Source organism: Falco naumanni, chromosome 4, assembly GCF_017639655.2.
Source record: "Falco naumanni isolate bFalNau1 chromosome 4, bFalNau1.pat, whole genome shotgun sequence".
Classification (NCBI taxonomy): domain Eukaryota; kingdom Metazoa; phylum Chordata; class Aves; order Falconiformes; family Falconidae; genus Falco; species Falco naumanni.
Genome location: NC_054057.1, coordinates 111,906,500 through 111,925,916, shown reverse-complemented (window position 1 = coordinate 111,925,916; position 19,417 = coordinate 111,906,500). Strand labels below are relative to the sequence as shown.

The 19,417-nt window shown below is 48.2% G+C and overlaps 1 protein-coding gene across 5 annotated transcripts in view; it reads left to right on the top strand.

The window, feature by feature from the left end:
- The window catches only part of DAG1 (dystroglycan 1), a 54,201-nt gene that overhangs the window by 8,419 nt on the left and 26,365 nt on the right, over positions 1–19,417 (top strand). Inside the window, exon 2 of one of the 5 annotated variants that reach the window (XM_040591549.1) lies at positions 146–209. The exons of 1 other annotated variant lie outside the window; for it this stretch is intronic. The gene's annotated coding sequence lies outside the window, so the exon portion shown is untranslated. Of the gene's footprint in view, positions 1–145; positions 210–5,242; positions 5,265–9,278; positions 9,387–13,068; positions 13,092–19,417 lie in introns of those variants that run through there. 3 more of the 5 variants (XM_040591551.1, XM_040591550.1, XM_040591552.1) reach the window with 3 other exon arrangements.

The following is a 19,417-nucleotide window of genomic DNA, read 5'->3' as shown; positions in this document are numbered from 1 at the left end:
GGGGAGAGGGGCTGTGGCAGTGTCCTGCCGTCACAGGAAGAAGCTGTTTCCTGCAGACCTCCGTGTGCATCCTGGTGCTGTGCACTTTGCTCTGGTGTGACCCAGCTCAGCAGCCTCCAGCCTTTTTCTTTTCTCTGAATTGCAGACTCCTAAAGCTTCCCCTGGTGGTGCATAACTTGGTATAGCGAACTTAATCCTGCTGACTTCAGGTAAGCCTTTTTGCACCTTTTATGGATTTCTTAGAGTCTGTTCACACGCTGGGTGAAAAGCATTGCCTTGATATGATGCTTCAGGAGATCGTTTGAGGCAACTTCTCCCCTGCTCTGTAAAGAAAAGCAGAGAACAGAGGAGTCAGTGAGATTTAGGGTTTGATTTTTTTCATGAAGTTAAGATGAAAATGAGGTAGTGCAAATAGGGGCTTTTTCTGCCCTCTGCCCTTTGGGCCTTGGCTGTGCATACCTGTGTTCTGTGATGGGCTGGTCAGCTCAGATCCTGCTGGGAAAGCAGTCCACCACCAGCATGAGGGAGATCCCAGAGAGCAAGGCTGGGCGCAGAGTTCTTCTCTGTGAGTGTCTTTTGGACTAGTATAGTATGCTGCTTGGGTCACTCCAGCTGAGAGCCTGAGGAAGAGTGCTTCACACGCTGAAGTCCTATTTTCTGGTCATATATGGGAATTCAGGCTAGCTAAGCTGACTCCCTATGCAAGTGTTTAGGGGTGGAATTCTTCTTTAAGCAGTGACTTAGATGATGTTTCTTAGCGAATTCTGCACAGCTGACTCTAAGCCCTGTTTGGGACCAGCAGTCGTAAGCTGTGCCAACTGGAAAAGGTCAGCCGAAGCTAGGAGCTGCCTGGGCACACATAGGTGTCTAGTTTGGAGGGAGGAAGAGTCACCCTCAGTGTCAGCAGAAGCAGAAGGCTTGACTCTGCAGCCTGAACTGGTCCAGGAGCAGACACCTTTAACTTCCCAGTGTGGCAGTGTCGGCTCTGGTTCAGGGCAGACCCAGGCATGTACAGAAACTTGTAAGCTTGAGGGTCTGCATCTCAAAAGAGCAGAAAAGCTGTCTGCTCCCCGCTGGGAGCGGAGGAAGAGTCTTGATGGGAAACTTGGTGATGCAAATGTACTCTAAGGAGACAGGCCTGAGGATCAGCTGGAGTAACTGAAGTGGCCAGTGTTCTCCTGCTTGGGCTTTGTGGTAGCAGCCAGCTGAGCTGATTTGCAAAGCACTTTCAAAGGCAAACTGTTGTCCTATTTACCTCACCTCTCCTCAATGGAGAGGAATTACCTGTGTCAGCAGAGCTGGGAGGTTATTTTTTCTGTTTGAGGCTTGGTTGGGAGGAGTATACATTTGAACTCTTCTGGGTGTAACTAGTTAAAGATCCTTCTGGAGCAGAAACAAGGCAAAACATTGCAGCTCCCCATCTGGGTGATGATCCTGAACGGAAGCACAGCCCTTTGGGGAAAATGGTGCTACATCAATAGCTGATGCTGCCGAGCAGACTGCATAATGCTCCAGGTTTTTATCTTAGGCTGGTCTCCTGGACTCAAACAAGTTGGCGATGCGGAGGCTGTTCGTGCAGGAAAGAGGTCTTGCAGCAGCATCTCGTTCCATTTGCTGTTGGCAGACTTTAGAGCAGTCCCTTGCATAGAAAAGTCACATGAGAAAAGCATTTAATGTATTTTTAGATGTCTTTTAAAGTGGCTTAGTGGCTGAAAAGAAACCTGCGTCAGGTCACTCGCCTGCTTGCTGCAGTTTGCCCAGAAGTGCTCGAGCGGACTATTAATGTGGAATAGATCCAGTCGGAGACTTCTGCTGTAAGGGAATTGTGCTGCCTGCTACCAGGATGCAGCTGGCTGTGGGAGATGGCCCTTGCTGTCAGTATGTGCTGCTTAGATGCTGGTTAGGACAATAGTGGGAAATTAATGTCCGGCTGAAACCAGTTTAATTTCTTTTTCTCTTTATCTTTTGGAATTGTTTGGGTTTTCTTTGGTGGCTTAGTGTAGTGCTCTTGCGTGGCACAGTTTTTTACAGGGTCCAGATTTGGCATGCTCAGCCTCTTGGTTGGTTTGAGCTGGTGCTGCTGGCAGGGGGTGTCCTGCCTTTCCTTCTCACTGCTGTAAGGGAGAAGAGAAGTCATCTTGCAGACCCCACATCTAGCTGGGAAGCCAAACCGGATGGAAACTGTCCTCTTGTTTGTCTCTTGCTGGGTTTCTTTAATGTGTGTCAGCTACCCCATCCACTTCTCTGTGCAGCTGTAATGCTAGTACCAGCACAAAGGGAAGAGAGAAGAGGGATGGGAGAGGTGGAAATGCTTCCTCTGAAAGTAACACCATCTTAAAATGACCGTGAAGCTGGCTGTGATGCTGCTGTGGGTCTTCAAGCAGGCCAGGGCATATCTGCCCTGTGAGGAAGAGTCAGGGAGAAGGTTCAGCCATTCCTTCCTCTACAAAATGTTGAGTTTCCAAGTCTCTGCCAATGTGGAAGAGTTGTGCTGCTTAAGGGCCTCATGTTGCGTGATCTCTTGAGATCTTTATGAGCCATTGAATAGGAGGAAGAGTGCACCGGGGTAGGAAGGAAGCATGATGCAGTGCATTGCCTTGCGTCTGGGACAGGAGCATCGCTGTAATGCATGCGCAGGGGGGTGGAAGTACGAGCTGGAATCCTGGGCTGCGCATATGGGGGGAGTTTGTTGGTGTGTCAGTTATTTGGTGCCTCTTTAGTTGCTGGGCTGTTATACTAGTGCCTACCAGATAAGAAGAAGATTTATTTCTAGGAGTCCTGCCTTTTCAGAATAAGCTGAAAGAATGGGAAGTGATGGCAGGTGAGGAGAGCAGGGGACTTGAGAGAAGCCTCCTTTAAGAGCAGCAGTATTTATGTAACAGCTAACACAAAATATTAAAGTAAATAAGACAAGCTGTGATTTTTACCTTGAAGCATCTGGTGAGGTGACTTTTCAGTGAGAGTGTGTAGGCAGGTGGGACAAGAAAGCTGGAAAGTTCCAGATCACTAGCCTGGTTCTCTGAAAGGATTTTGACTATAAATGATGAAAGCGTGCGTATAACCAGAGCAGGAGGAAGAAGCCAGACAGAGTGAAACCTGGAAATGGTTCACTTTGTTCACATTTATTTACTAGGGTAATTAATAATGGGAAGAAGTAGCTGGGAGGAGACTATGGCTTTCCCATCTCTTGAAGCCTTTGACTCAAGACAGTGTGCAAGATTGACTTCAAGAGGTGGGAAACTTCAAGGACCTGTGTGACAGATCTCGCTATGTGCTGGCCTTCAGCATGAGGTGGGCATGTTTAAGAACATAATCTAAAATACAAACACTGAGCTTTTCTATACAACCAGTTAAACAAAATGTGTATTTAGCAAGCAAATTTGTTTTTCTTGTCCCTGTCACTTAAAATGAGTGTGGCTGTGGTAAGAGCTCTTCTGAGATGTCGCTGTGTCTCTCCCAAAGCCCCAAATCACTACTTAATTTGTGCTGCCTCAATTTGAGCCCAGGTTTCTGGAGATGAATTTTAATGGTGAATGCAGAGCCAGCACTGGAGCGTGGTGCTTGTAGGTGGGTATGCTGGTAAAGATGGTCTCTAGGGGTGCTACTAAACTGGTGCCTGCCATGTGTTGTCTGGGGCGGGTTAAAGCCTGGTGCGTGCTCCTGGGCTGTGGTGAGGCAGGAGAGCGGCAGCAGATGGACGGCTGCATGTGCCGCTGTCAGGAGTGCCTTGTAGGGAGATGTGCCGGCTGCCAGCCATTTCTGGGAAGGCTCCTGGGGCTGGTGGCTCCTGTGAGCTTTGCCCACGGGGCTGGGGATGTGTGTGCCTGGCGTGCTCCCCTGGGCGCCTTTTAGTGCATGTATAAATACCAGCAGGTTTCAGATGCATTGCAGATTCCCTCTGGTCCTTTTTTAAGCCCACGTCATAAATAGGTTGGTGCTTGCTTGTGGGTCCCAGTGATCTGTCATTAGAAATGATGTAATGATTAAACTCAGCTTTGTGATGGCTTTCCTGCAGTGTTGCTCTCCTAGGTCGTGTTTTTCTGTTCTCTTCAGGCCTGAGCATCGCAGGTGCCAGGCAAGATGCATTTAGGCCCTGGAAAACAGTTAATTTAGCAGAACTTGCTATTAAGCAACATTTCTCACAGGGAGCCACACCAGCCGCAGTCTCTCTTCTCTATTTGATGCAGACGCTGATTGTGCTCACTCTGCTTCCCGGGGAGCCCGTCCCAGCTACAGCACAGTGTTGCACTAGATTGTACAGCTCATGCTCTTTGGAATAAGTGTCATTTAACAAGTAGCCAGCCAAGAAAGAGCACAAGATGTAATTCCAGTAGAGTTCAGGGTTTTTTTCAGGTTTTGGGTTGTTGGGTGTTTTTTGGTTGTTTGTTTTGTTGTTTTTGGTTGGGCTTTTTTTCAGGACAGTAGTTTCTATTAAAGGGAATTGGTAGTGCCTGACCTTTAGCCATGGGTGGGAGATGAGCTTTGAGGGTGCATCCCTTCACTGTGGGGCCGAGGTGGGTTTCTGAGCTCCTCCAAACAGTGCAAAGCTCAAATCAAGACATTCCTTGCATGTCTGGTGTTTTTATAGTTAACCTGTGAAGCTTTTGTGTACGAAGCAGAGGTCCTGGGAAGGGATGAGAAACAAGCTATTTTTACTCCATCACAAATAGGGCTTGGCATGTTTATTTTAGACTCTGGTGCTGCTCAGGCCAGTGTAGGGTTTTTTTATAGTCTTCTACTGTTACTATCAGATTAAAAAATAAAGTTGAACTCTGGAAATCACAGGAAAACAGGGTGCCCTGATGTACTTGGCTCGCTCCGAGGAAGCTGCAGGGAGGAGTTGGTGGTGTTGCCTGTGCTGTGCGGCATGCAGGTCTCGAGGTCCCCTGCATATCAAAGAAGTCTTTGAGCCACCAGCTGACAATGGACTACATGCCCTTCTATTGCATAAACTGCCCTGCAGAGAAACAGTTGCCTTGGGGGGTGTCCTAACTGGATTTTAAAAAAGTTCCCAGCTGTAAAACTTGAAGAGCTCTGGGTAGCAAGAGCAGAGCTTGGCCATTAGGTAGAGCGATGCTGCAGCAGGTCGTTTGCTGCTTCCTGCTCCAGAGAAGATTAGAGTTGCCAGGTCACCAGCATAGCTTTGATTCTTTTTTTTTTTTTTTTTTTTTCTGCAGAGAAGTTCACCAGGCAGCAGGAGGTGAAATTAATGAGACTGGCTCGTTTTTCTCCTGGCACCAGAGTCTGAAAGAGGGAGGATTTAGGTCAGTGCTGCTCAAAGAGTGGGAGGACCTGAGATGGGTCCTGTCCTCAGCCCTGCGTGGCCAGCTCTCTGGCCTGGCTGACGTGTGGTTGAGCAGTGTCCCTTTCATTGCATGTGTGCTTTATGCAAGCACTTCAAACTTTTAAGCTCTTTACTATTATTATTGAAAGTTATTAAAAGTGAAGTCAATGGTGTGTTCACACCATGGTGGTGGCGTGCACAGTTTTCAGTGGTGGGTCGCAGCCTTTGCATGTCAGGCATTGTACAAATGTGTAACGCAAGCAGCCCAGATTGCTCCTGCCCACGCAGGCTTAACCAAGATACCTAGACAGCAGCTAGCCCAGGCTTCAAGGCTGGGAGATCCCAGCTGAGCCCTGGTCTGATCCAGCCCCATTGGGGTGCAGGCTGGTCTGAGAGACTGTGGTGTTTATTATGAAGCAGTACTCCACTGAGAAGCTAGTTGAGTTATTGACTATTTAATTGATTCACTAATAAACACCACTGATACTAATTTACAGTTAGAGCATTTTGCACACTTACAACTCTAGTAATTGTTACTGCTAAATCTGATAAATCACACTGCTGCTGAATTGCAAATCTGTCACCCTTCCCTCCCATGCCACTTCGCATTAGGGTGCGAGTCTGTCCTAGTTTGCCCTCCCAGGCAGTTCTTTTGGACACAGACTGGGTGGTGAGTCCAGCATATTGTCCAGGGAGGTTCCCAGGCATGCCGGGGGGTTTCAGCCTGCACATTGCGGTCCTGGCTGTCCCTAGGTGCCCCTGCTCCTACCACAGGAAGACTGACCCTTCCTTTGTTCTTTACATTATACCTTATTCTCTGGTTTTTTCTCTATTTCAGGCCCCATCTCTTCATTGCCCTGCCCCTCCCTTTCTCTGCACAGACTCCCAGATAACAGCCCCTTATTATTTTTTGTTCATCAGTTTCAACTCTGCTACATTCATACCCACATCTGGCATTCCCGTTACTTGGGCAGTCTCAGCCGTGTATGGCTGTACCGCTGCCATGCTCAGCTTGGTACAGGTGGCCTTGCACATCCCCGCACCCCACAGCTACCCTACAATCGTGGTGCATGTTGGGTGCCCTACACCCAAGACAAATGTCACTAAGACGAGTCACTCCACTTTAGCCTTGATTTCTCCACCTGCATCCAGTTAAACAGTTTTTTAGTGCAAAAAAGGGAACGTGTTTCACAGGTTTTAGGTTTGCCCAGCATCCTTACTGTGGAGTTGTTGGAACCGCTGCTGTGGCTCCCTGCAGAGGTCCCAGCTAGCCATGGCCAGCAGTGTTCCACCAGGACCTCCTGCTTGCAGCTGCCTCTGAAGAATTTACAGCCTAAGCTGTAAGGATGAGAAAGCAGATAGAGGGGTCATCTAGCCCTGTTCCTTCTGAGTGATCATGATCATGGAGCTTCTCTAACCTGCTTTAGCTGATAACTCATGAGGAACGCTGGGCAGGCAGCTACCTGCCCCACGCACCTGCCCCAGCAGGCATGCCTTTTCCTTATCTCCCCGGCAGGGAGAAATGTGGTACCTTGGGGGTGTTCTCCCCCTTTCAGCAGCACCCAAGCGCTTGAAGAGCAGGAGGTTTTGTGGTGAGGGCTGGTGTTTCAGCTTGGTTGTTATCTGTTCAGTTGACTTACCTATTTTTGAGAGCCAGATTTAAGGCAACCAGGCTTGGAGTGTCTGGTCTGTTCTCCAAAGAAAACACATGCTTGGCCACAGCTGTGTGTTTTTTGGATTAAGCAGGCCTGGATTTATTTGCAAATATTAATATGTGTGTACTGTAAAGCAGTGGTGGAAATCTATATTCTGAAGGTTAAGCTGCATTTTGTCGGTACCTCTGGTGCACAGGAACCTGTATCCCTGATAGGATGGGAGCTTGGAGTGGGAGAGCAACCAGGAGAGCTGGAGTGGAGGGATCTGCCCTTAGCCATACCTTTCTATTTGCTAGTGCTTTGGACCTTCCAAAACCACGACTGCAGTGTCTGGGTTTTCCCTTTTTGCCTGTCAGGCGAGAGGGTTAGATATCACTGAATGCAGCGTGCTTGGCTTGAGGTGTGTGGGTCTAGACCGATTTGCAGGGAGGATACGCAGGTCTGCATGCAGGATGGTCTGTTTTTCCTCTGCACACTGCTTTGCTGTGCCTTCAGAGGAGAAGGGCCTTTGGGGAGCTTTGGCACATCTGCGGTGTAGTTGGTTTGTTACGTGCAGTACTTGCGTCCTGGCAGCCTTGTGCACTGCTCAAACGGAGCTCCCAGAAATCGCTGCCAGTTGTATGTACTGTGGCTTTGTCAATGACAAAAATACCTAGTTCTGGAGAGAGTTACTTTGCATGCAGGATTACGGGTTTATTTTCTTTTGCTTATTGTGTGGAAAAAAAGAAGAAAAACATGGATTTGAAAATAAAACCACTGTTGTTGGTTTGTGAATAAAGATGTGTTAATTTACAGGGCTTGATGTGTTGGTAGACACCTAATGTTATAACACAAAACAAATACCTTTTTGTAGAAAAGTACCTGGAAAAAAACCCCAAAGATGATCCTATGTTATGCCTGAACTAACACAGCACAGTTTTAAAAATTGGCAGCAAATTGGCTGATATCACGCAGGTCTAAAATTTGAAGCATTGCACTGCACTTCACTAATAAGTTTTTAAATGAAGTGACTTAAAAATACTTATTTATAGAAAACATTCACAGGGACTGGAATGCAACGATACTAATGCTTAAAATATCCCTGGAAGAGTTGTATGGCTGGTCGGTGTTTGTTTCCCAAACTCTTACTTTCAATTCTTCCAAACGTTTCTGTGGGTCTTTCAGGCAGCTTTTCGCTGGGGTGCTGGGAGAGCTCCACACCAAGCCCCCAGCAGGGGAAACCCACTGCTCTGGCCTGGCAGCCCTGGAGCAAGGGGCTAGGGGGGCTGCCTGGGGGGCTGCAAGCCCCTTCCCCAGCTGGTGTGGGAGACCCTTACGATGGGACAGGTGCAGCTGTGGACTTGGGGGTTAGCAGAGGAATTCAGCCCTTTGGCCGGATGACTGACTCGCTCCTTTCCTGGGACGAGCCAGTCTGTCCCTGGTGAAATGGCCCTTCCCAGTGTCCTCGCTGCCAAGGGCTCTCCTCCCAAGGCTGGTGTGACCGTGGGGAGTGAGCATCCCACCACACACACCAGTCCTCCTTGTGCACCCTAAGTAATGTGCTTTATTTCTTTCTTTCCCATGGTCGCTGTACTTGTTTGCACCTGCTTGTCCAATCCTCCCGGTTTCCTCAAAGCTGGGAACCTGTGGGGTGCATTTTTAGCAACAGAATATCCCTAATGGGCAACTCTTACCCCTTAAATAATCCTCTCGAGGAAGAGGAAGCCAGAAGGGTTGGGGGAGAGTGTTTATAACTATCTCATCGCTTGCAGCTTCCAGACCTGGAAGGAGTTGAAATCAACATGTTTGTCACTCCCACAGAATAAACAGCCTTGCGAGGACTTGGGCAAGCGGAGCCATGGCTGTCTTTCTGAGGCTGTTGTATGGTTTTGCTTTCTGGGGCAAAGGCTACTTAGACATCTGGATTGCATTGGGGATTTTAGGGGAAACATAAATTATTAGTTCGCTGTGAATGGAGAATGACTTTGATTGCTTCTTGAGCGTGCTTTCACCGCTCACTACTGCACGGGCTAAATCCCCGTTCTCCTGCTTTGGAAGGAGAAACCGCAACTGCGGAGGCTGTTTGCTGTGTCCTGGGAACAGGGGCCTGGGCAGACCTTTCCCGACCTTCTGGTGCATTGAGAAAACATGCTCATTTTATGGGCAGTTAATTTATAGAAAGTTCCTGTTTAAATTTCCTCCCAAGAGCTGTAAAACCAGAGGACAGCTGCACCCATTAGCCAGCTAATCAAATGCTGCTCACACCTGGCTTGCCCTCCCCTTACCCTGGCTGCTGCTAACTTTCAGGTCCTTCGTAAGAGCAAGTGTGGCAGCTTTGGGAAATACCCTGAAAAACTGCGCTGGAAGCTGCTCTGCAAAGGGGGTGGCTGGCCAGTGCTCGTGGCTTTGGGATGCCGTTTGCCGAGCCACAGCTCATGGGGCTGGTCTCCTCCCCAGGAGTGTCTGGGGTAAGTCGGGTTTTGTATTTCGTTCACTCTGGCTTATAAAGGCACCACTGCGCTGTCTGCCTTAAGGAGTGGTACTGCCTGTCGATGGAAATAGCCACCGCAGTCTGAAATAAAAACCTGGTTTGCATTTTGCTTCTCTTCCAGGCATGGGGAAAGCTGCATTTATTTCCGGCTGCCTTCTCCCTCCTTCCCCAAAGACTGCAAATAGGCAAAAACTCATAGGCTTGTTCGCAGTTGTGTGTGTTTATCTTTCAGCGAAAGGAAATTACTTTGAGATGGGTGCTGGGCACCCAAACTCCAGTAACCCTGCTTTGCCTTGGCTCCCTGCGGCAACCAGGCTGATAGGATTTCAGTACGGGTATGCGCTCTAATAAATTTGATCCTAATGGGTAATTTTGATCGAATTTGACAGAGAGGTTGGGATCTTAAAGACACCAGGCTCTCGAGAGCTCCTCAGAGCTGCTTTTTCCTCTTCTGACAGCAAGAGGCTTCCCCTCTGCTTCGAGACTTTGTTATATTTTACTGGTGTATTTTCTTTCACCTTCTTGCCTTGTTAAAACTAACTTGAAGAAAAGGAGGAACTTCCAGCCCATGTCCAGGGCTGAAACCCAGAACTAACTACTGCTCTTTCACTCCCAGAGCTATCTGTTGCTGCTCTGGACAGCTGTCCTGCCCGCTCTCCTGGCTGTCCATGCTGATCAGCCTCCCGCTGCGGGGAAGGCAGCAAAGCCTTGGCCCTTTTGGGGAGGGTGGCATGTTTTCACCTGTATCTCTCTTTTATTCTAGGGGGTGGTTGACCGGTGCAGAAAATTACTTTGGCCTGGAGGCTGCAGAGACTTTTCTGGAGCCTCCTGCTTTACCTGCCAGGAATTTAACAGATGTATGATGGCAGGAATTAGTAAATGGGAATGCTTAACTCATTACAAGTTTCTGAACCTGGGAGGGCACCTGGAATAAACCCCCTTCAGCAGGTTCCCCGATGTGATCCAAGAAAACTGTCTCTGGCATGATCAGGGCCTGAAATCTCTTCATTTTGCTTAAGCTCGTGCCTGTTTCCCTTTCTCCTCTGCAGCAGTTGATAAGCAGCCCGTCCCTTCTTGGGGAGAAAATGCTGCAGAAAGAAATGCCAGGAATGTGAACAGCAGGTGGGGACTGGCAGATGTACTTATCAATCACGACAGGCTGACGAGTGGTTTATTCCTCTGAAGAGCTACTGTTTGCCTCTGCCTTGGTTTGCGGGTGTCCTCTCCAACCCCCTCCAGCCTTCACTGGAGTTCAAGATAAGAGCAGGGCAGTTTTCCCATTTTTTCTGGGGCATGGCACGCTCAGCTCCGTGCAGGACTCCCTGCTCCAGGAGGCCAGAAGAAGGGGGAGGTAGAGGCAGACCCTCTGGATCATGCTGGAAGGGTCATAGCAGCATACATAGTAAATAACATGCTATATCTTGGGGATGGGCTTTGGGAAATCTTGCTTCTATGTTGCCCAAGTGGAAGGCAGACTGGATTAGTTAATTGAATTTGCTGCACTGTTGCTTTTCAAAACATGACTTCGTATCTCGGAGGAGTCTGGAGTTACTTCTATGGACAAAACCCACAGGATTTTTTAAGGTGGTGATATTTGAGATCACCTGCATTCACAAGTGAGAAGACTGCAGCTCTGGGTTGCAGACCTGCACCTGTAGAAAGGGGAGCAGGACCCTCTGGTCATGGGAGGGGGTGGGTCTGAAGGGGTTCGGCCATGGTGTGAGTAGTACTTCTTGAACTTGTTTTTTTGCTGTGGCTGTACCAGATTATTTTTTTTGAGCACCTTGCATTTCATATGGAGATGTTGTTTTGTAGCAGGACAACCTGATTTACATGAAATAACAGGCTGAATGGTGAAAAGCCTTTATCTGTTGATCTCTAAGCAGCTTTCCCGGGTGTGTTGACAGTGTATGTTACAAGCAGAGCAAACCTGCTGTCACAAATGACATTATAGATGTTTTTCCCAGCCCCTTGTCTTTCTTTCTGGCTGATGTGCTTGTGTCAGAGTATGTTATCCCAGTGCTTTGGATCCACTCCAGTTCTGCATGCTGGTCCTTGCAAAACCCAGAGTAAGGAATAGACACGTAGGTGATGTGATTAGACCTCTCCTTCAATGACTTGTGGTCTCTTTTGCTAGGCTAGCTACTTCAGCTGGTCTGGGTAATGCTGTTTGCAGTGCTTCAGGGCACCCATCTCCAGTCTGTGATTTGCCTTCACAGGGACACTGCTGATGGTAGTCAGTTGATATATTTTAAAAAATATGAAGGCACATCTGCCCTGAGTCCTCTTAGTAGTTTTTCTTCAGATTGTTTCTTGGTTTTGTGGAAGAAAGAAAAAGCTTTCCCAAGGAAGAAAAGCAGGAAGAGTGAGGGAGCAGGCAGTAAAGATCTTGGGAATGTGCCTTTTTGCAGCAGCAAAATGTTATTTTCAAACTCTGCTCAGGCAGCACCACCTTGCCTAAACAGGGCTTGTATTTGGGAGGTGCTTCCTTCAGGTTTTGAAGTAGTTTAGATTCTGGAGCCAAGGCAGCGATTTAAGCAGTGATGCTAATCACAGAGCTATTTGCATTGCTACCTGACTGCATTCTGCGGAGCAGTAGCACCTCGCCTATGGACTGGTTGGAGGCCAGCATCCTGCCTGCTCCGCTGCGAGCGTGGAGCTCCGCAGTCCTGCCCAGCTCCCGACTGGAAGTGGGTCAGCCGGTGAGTAATGTTCCCGTGGAGCTGCCTTCGAGGGGAATTACCAAGCGGAGGCTGGGACGGAGCAGGGCGTAGCGGCAGTAACAGGGAGCATGCACATCCAGATGCTGTAAGCCCCTTAGCACATTCTCAAGAAGTTGCCTCCCAGTTGAAGTGATTTGGCTGGAGTTCCCTCTTGCATGTCTTCCCTGAATTAATTCCCATTTGGGGTGGATTCTGCCTAAAACGTTGGGTGTGGGATAGCCTGCTTTAGCTGCTGTAGCAATTTTTTCCTCTGCAGGCCTGCGTGGAAGAGCCGTGATTGTCTCGGTGACGGTTTCGGTGACACCAGTCACACCAGCTGCTGCAGAGACTGATGGTGGAGTTGCATTTAACTCTTGAACTTAATTGCTCGCACTGGAATTTCCTACTGTGTCCCCGCGTCAGGCTTTGTTTCAGGTTTTCAGCAAAAGCAGTTCAGCCATTTCCAAGAGTTAAAGGATTAAAAAAAAAAAAAAAAAGCTTTAGGTTGTCAATATTTAAAAAACCAAACAGAACCTAACTGCTTGCCTTAAGGTACTTGGTCTGGCACAATGGCTGGAAGGTGGGCAGCACCCCCACCCCCCCACCTGATTGCAAAGGATGTGCCATCTCCTCTCCCAGAAAAAATGCCCCATATCTCAAGTATCTGATCAGGCTACAGGCATCTGAAAGGCACCCGGTTCACCAGGGCTTTGTAGACTTGATCTGCCAAGTTAAGGTTTTCAAAGGTCCTGCCGGTCCAAGGCCTCCTGCAGCTGGGCCAGAGGGGGTGAGTCATTGCCGGGGGGTGGAGGGAGGTGCTGCCATCCACCCCAGCGCTGGGAGCCGAATCCTGCCTCCCCTGGGCTGCTTGCTGACAGCCGGGGGTGGGTAAAGGGTTTGCCTGTCTCAAAGGGGTGAGAATGGGAGCGAACTGTGGTGCTTGCTGTGACCAGCTCATGGATGATAACCTTAATTCTCAGGTATTCTGACTTTTTTAACTCATTATTTGCGACCTTGAGGTTTTAGGTATTGTCTGTGTTACCTAAAGCAACAACATATGCTGTCGAGAGAGGGGGTTTAGGCTCAGCCTACAGCACTGAGCAAAGCTTCTGGCTGGTAGAAGGTTTTGGAGGATAAATGAGTGGCAGTCTGGCTGTGCTGCCCTGCGGTGAGAGGGACCGCTGTTGTCCCTGAAAGCTTTTTTTCCTGTTTTTTGTGGAAGGTGCTTCAGTTCTGTAACCTGGTTTTGTTTGCTCTGGGCTTTGCTGCAACAGGATAGCAGAGGCCTTTGGAGGACAATACTGGATTTAGGATTATGTTTTGGAAGTCCCCAAACTGCACCATTCATGATCATTATAGTGTGCTTCTCGCTACAGCTGCCAAGCAGCTGCTGTAGCTGTTGTCATACATGACTTTGGGAAGTGCCAGGTACAAAACTGCCTGCAGAGCCCGGGCCTTTCCAGCAGGAAAGCTGAAGGCTCAGCGAAGCTGCTCTAGAGACCTTGTCTGAAATGCTTCCTTTGGGGGGAGGGTGGTGAATGAACCCTGGCTATCTGCTGCTTTAAAAACCACTAACTGCTTTATGTGAAACACCTTTGTGGTGCTGGGGAGGGCATCCTCTCCTGTCCAGCGCACAGCTGGTGATGCTGTGGTGCAGTGTTGTGGTCCCTGATCAGAGACCTGCTAAGTGAGTGCTTGGTGGCTGTAACTGGTAAGCCAGGTTATTTTTGGCATAGCATCCCTGCTTTATGAGGGATGGGCTGAGCTGCTAAGACCACGCTTTTCCCCTACAACCCGTTATTAAGCCCAGAAGAGGCTCAAATGCCAATTCAGAGTTGCTCTTCAGAGGTGGGCTGCTGTGGAGCTGGAGGCTGATCTTGGCTGCGGTATAAAAATAAAAAAAAAAAAGTTATACTTTAAACCAGCCCCTCTAGATGAGGAAATGGTGGTTGTGACCAGGCTTTATAACTGGCTGTGCTGAATGACTTGTGAGTCACCTGTCTGCATCTGGGCTGTTCTGCATCCTCCAAATGCCGTACAATGTGCAACTACATCCTGTGGGACTGACCTGGATCTCAGCTGAGACCTGACAGGTCATTGCTGAACCTACAGTCTGTTAATGACAGTAAGCTGAGGAAATACTATATAACCAGTGAAGTAAAATAACGTAAGCAAAGCAAAGCTTTGGTGCACGTGACTGGGTACCTAATTGCCGTGCCTGCCACCTGGGGATTGGAATTGCTCTCCCGCTCAGGAGGCTGAATGGGACATACTGTGATAAGCACTTTAATTGTTTCCCCACATCTGCAGCAGCACTGTAAAGCAAAGGCAAGCTGAACACACCTTCAGAGCTTAACGGCCTCTCTGTAACTCCAAGACTGCATGTTTCCTGTGGTGCTTGAGCATCTCTGTTCATACAGCCCTTACGCTCTTGCTAAACTGTTTATGTTCCCCTATGCCATTTGATAGCAATAAGCAATCAGGTTTTTCTGGGAAGTGTTTCAGATTTACTTCGGTCTAAGAACAGCCATAGGAATGTGACTGAGTAGTGAGGAGAGTCAGTGGGTGCTAACGGGATGCCCTCTTAAACTAATTACTGGGATTTGGGCACTGCATTAGTAACAAAGATCAGGCGGGTGCTGAGCAGAAATCAAAGCAAGAGTGACTTGCGGGGGGTGGATTCAGGAGAAAGGCTTGGAGTGATTAAGGGCAAACGTATTTGTCTGCTGTTACATGCTCTCAGGAACACTTAGGACTCTTGTGGGTGGTTGTTGGGCTGGGAAGTGGAGCTGTTCTCATTTCTCTCTCAGGGTCGGCACAGACTGTGCCTGGGGCTGGGCTCTGCTCTGGGTGCCGCAAGGCAGAGAAGATGGCCCTGTGGGAGCAGAGCTTGGAGTAATGGAACTATGGGCCTAGAGGCACTGCTGTTGCGAAGGATTATAAAGTCTGAGTTCACCTAACTTGACTAAGAGATGCAGGCATGAAGGGGAGAGTGGGTTTTCGGTGAGCAAAGAAGACATGATGCTTGGCTCAGGCACGAACTGGTACAAAACCCAGCTGAGTGCTGGTTTAATTTCCCCTTGTTGCCTCAGAATGGTTCCTGAGGCGTGTATTGGAGCTGTGATGCCTTTGCCCCTATTCTTGGGATTCTTGCAGAGGGTGTAGGAAGTCACCACGTGCTCTGCCATGTTACTTTGCATTGGGAAAGAAGTTGGTACAGGATCTGTTCCATCTTCTTATTCCATTTTTTTTCCTCTTTACAACTTAAATTCATGTTTTAGTCTGCCACTTGAGTCAGGAGGTGGGCACAGCTGTTGCCATCTTCCACGTCTGTGTGCAGCTGTGAGTCCGTGCTGCGGTCCCTTCACAGCTCCTGACTGTCACCTACGAAGCAGTAGGACACTGTCAGCGTGCTGGGAAGGCAGGGCAGTCTTTTTAGTCTTCTGTGCAAAATCTGCAAGAGCAAGTCAAAATAAAGGGATGCAGTAAGTGCTCACGGTATTTGAAATACTGTAATTTGGGTTTCTTCCCTCAAAAACATTCAGGTGTTGCATAGGTCAGAAAGGTTGGGAACAAGATGGATTTCCTATGAGGAAGAGAGAAATTACTGAATTTTTCTGATGTGGCAAAACTTTGGGAACGTTTTTGAGGGCTGATACCAGATACTATGCCAACTAGGTAACTGTTGCAAGTGTGTTACACTGTGTGGGCTCTGTGGCAGCTTACTAAACAAAAACATCAGTTTTTCTTGTCTTGTCCTTGCTCTGTCTCTGCCTCCCTTTTTTCCTGTAAGCATTCTGCCTTTACTCGTTTTGTCCTTGGGTGCCAGTTTTAAATAACTTGTCTGGTGGCTGAGGCAGACAGTTTGATCCTATTTTTAAGTCCTTTGGACTTGTTTGTGGAATTTGGGTGCTGGGAATGGCAGGATGTTTGTGTTGGAATTACTGTAGGGGGATTGCTTGGAGCAACCCTTGAAACTTCTTTGAGGGTGCAGGGGCAGTGCCATGCTGCTTGCAGAGAGGGGCATGCTGCCCTGCAATGCATTTAGTCGATCTTGCTGGCTTTGTGCCTGTCAGGGCAGTTTCTCTGGCCCCTTTTGGCCAGACCCTGAATGCAGGGTTCCTGGTGTAAGGAATAAACTTGAGCACTGTGACTGAATGGGTCCTTGTATCCATATGGATGGGGCAGAATGTTAGTGTTAAAAAAAAGCATAAATTCCACTGATCTTCATTACAGTGAAGTAGTCTGGTCTTGGCTTGAAATAATTCAATTTGTCTCTTGATTTCTCAATACCAGAGCAGGGTGGGGATTAAAGCTGGCTCTATCTCTGTGTTGGTGGACCTGTGATGAGCAGCTCCAGCCTTCCCCACTCCTGGCTGAAGCCATTAAGGCTATGGTCAAAACCAGAGGAGGGTTATTTTTTAATTATGTAGTGCAGGTAAACAAGATAATTTAGCTGGAAGATAATGCAATGAAATTAATGCTGCAGGAATGCAGTGCAGACTGTGTTAGTATCTTGTGTTTTAAGGTGCTCATCTTTGCCTTTTCATTTAAATCAATCTTCTTGCACCAGAGCAGCTGGGAAGCAGATGGACCTGTGAAGTCACACACTGTCCTTCTGCCTCGGTAAGCTTGTGCCACGGGTGATCTGTTGCTTTTGGGCTTAAGTGAACGAAAGACTGGCCAGCTCGGGACAGAAGTTACTGTGAAGAGCAGTTTTACTGAAGCACTCCAGCTGTTTTGGTCCCTGGTCTCCAAGAGGAGAAGGCACCTATAAACATGTGCACCTGCAGGAAAAGGTTATTAGTTTGATGGGTTTTGGTGACTCCTGAATTTCTGCAGGTTTAGGAGAACGTGCTGCCCAGCTGGAAGCTGCTGATCTTCAGAGAGGTAATTCCTCCTCCAGAAGCTTTCTCTGTCTCTGTGGCATGGGAGCAATGCTGCTTCATTTAGCAGCTTTCCCATTTTATGCTTGATGGTTAAAGTTGGAACATTTATGTCTCGTTCTGCCGAGAAGCCTTTAGAATAGTTTTCATGAGAAACATCAAAAGTTGCAGGTCTGCGGCTGATGCCCTCGGTGCTCTGCATAAATCACTGGGTGGTAAATAAATTTAAATGAAGAGCTGTGGCAGTCTTGCTAGCTGACTAATAAATCAGAGCTGAGCAACTCCATAAAGTTTAATCTTAATGCCTTGGCTTGGAGTTGTAGGGTGGGGTGGTAAAGCCGATGGAATGGTGGGATGTTTCTAAACAGAATGTGCCTGCCCTTAGTTACGCTGCCACAAAGAATATAAATGATGCTGCATACGTAACTGAAGCCCTGAAAATTTGGGGGTTTTTTTTGGTGTTGCTTGCCTTGTTTTGTGTCTCTGCTTAACATCATCTGTTTGTGCTTTACTTCCCTTTGGTAGCAGCAAGCAGATCTTGTGCCCAGTCCCTGGGAGGCAGGGGAGAGATCCTAAGCCTTGTGTTCCAGTCCCGTGCTTAGTGTCAAAGCCCTGGTGCTGTGACATCAACCTATAGGAAATTATGGTGCTTAAACGCTTTCAAGGACCTGCTTGAAATATTTTATTATCTAAGGAATTTTGTGGAATACCCAGAAGGTGATTATAAACCCTTGGAATGTGGATGCCTCTCCATGAAGCAGTCCAGCCAAACAACATTTTGAGGCAACTCTCAAGTATGAAGCCTTTCTGAAGGTTTTCTTATTTTCAGATTCGGGTTTGATGCCCACAGCCCCTCAGGCTGTTTGTTCCTTGCACCAGAGGAAACGCCTGCCAAAGCCGCTTGCGTGGGGGCTGCAGTGCCCACATGTCCCAGGGAAGCCTGAACGCTGTTCTGGTGATGAAAACAGTACCATTGCGTGGCCAAAACGTGGGTGGGAGTGCTGCTGCAGGCCCTCTGGCCAGGCTCAGGTGTACCCACTGCCAGAGCTGGAGGCTTGGAAGGGTTTCCTTCAGAACAGGGTTTGGATGTGTGGTCATCTTTCCCAAGAAAGTGATTTGCAGGACTGCCCTGCCCATCAGTCTGTCCTTCACCCCTCTAATAGCTCCTGCTTGCTAATTTGATAGAAAGAGCTTTATGCCTTTTTTTTAAATTAATTAAAAAATAGGCGGCTGGGTAGGTGGCAGGGGTTGGATAAAAGAACGCACCAGAGCTCGCCGCACTCCTGTGTGACTTGTGCAACGTGTAACGTGCTCCAAAAGCCAAAGCATGGCAGAAACTTCAGCAAGATTTCCTGCCTTGCTAGACAGGAGAGTTGATCCCTCAGGGTCTTTCTCCTTTTGTTTGGACACTTTAGTACTTAATAAGAAAATGTCCAGTGGAAGCTTCCTCTCTGATTAGGATATTCATTGTTTCTCTTCCATGTGGATTCTCTGAAGCCTCATAAGGAAGGGGGTTTGTTCAGCCTTTAATTCAATTAAGAAATGAAGCAAGAGATGCAAATCTCTTTAGCCTCATTGGTTTCAGTGCTCATGATTACATCTGAAGAGAACATCTCCTGCACAGCAGGGCAGCTTAGGGAGGAATTATTTTTCTGGGCTTCAGCTGAGATTTCAGGTGCTGCTGGAGGCTTTTGGGTTGGTGTGTCCCTGTGGAGCGTGGGGTGGAGGAAAGACTGCGGCCACCTGTCAGTGGTGGTGCCTCGGTTTAAACCTGTTTCTGAAGCAGCAGCTTTGATAGAAACCTGCTTTCCAGCCAGGTGACTTCTATCAAAGGTCATTAGCTGGTGTGAATTAGTCTTGAAACAGCTGGTGGATGGTGAATGATACCAGGGGACAGGACACAGTGGTGACTGTCATGCCAGCTGCTCTTGCACGTGTCCTTCAGTGCTGCTGGGGGACGACCTGCCTGCTGAGGAATACAAGACTGGGCTCTGATGCCTTGTAGTCCTTGCATTTAAAAAGTGACATCCTGTGTCTTGGGTTTGTGTGCTTTCTTGTCTTGTCGTTGGGTGCCTCAACTGTACTTTCTGGCTAGAGCTGCTGAGGAGTCCTCTAGATATCTCGTTAGACTGCCTTTTAAACAAAGTTAATTTGCTTTTTTAGAAATCATCATTTGTGCTTTTCACAGATGGGGATGGCTGAGACACAGTCTGGGCTCATTGTATGCTTGAAGACTTGCATTTTGGTGCAAAAATCAACGTTAGCTTTTAAACTGCACAAAATTCAGCTTTCTCCCAGAAAATTCACTTGTAAACTAGTTAGACCCCCAGGTAAATAGTTTCTGGAGAGTCCAGAATCAGATCGGTGAGCACAGGCTGCTATGGCACAGTGAGCCCGTGGAGGGCCAGGGGATTTTATGT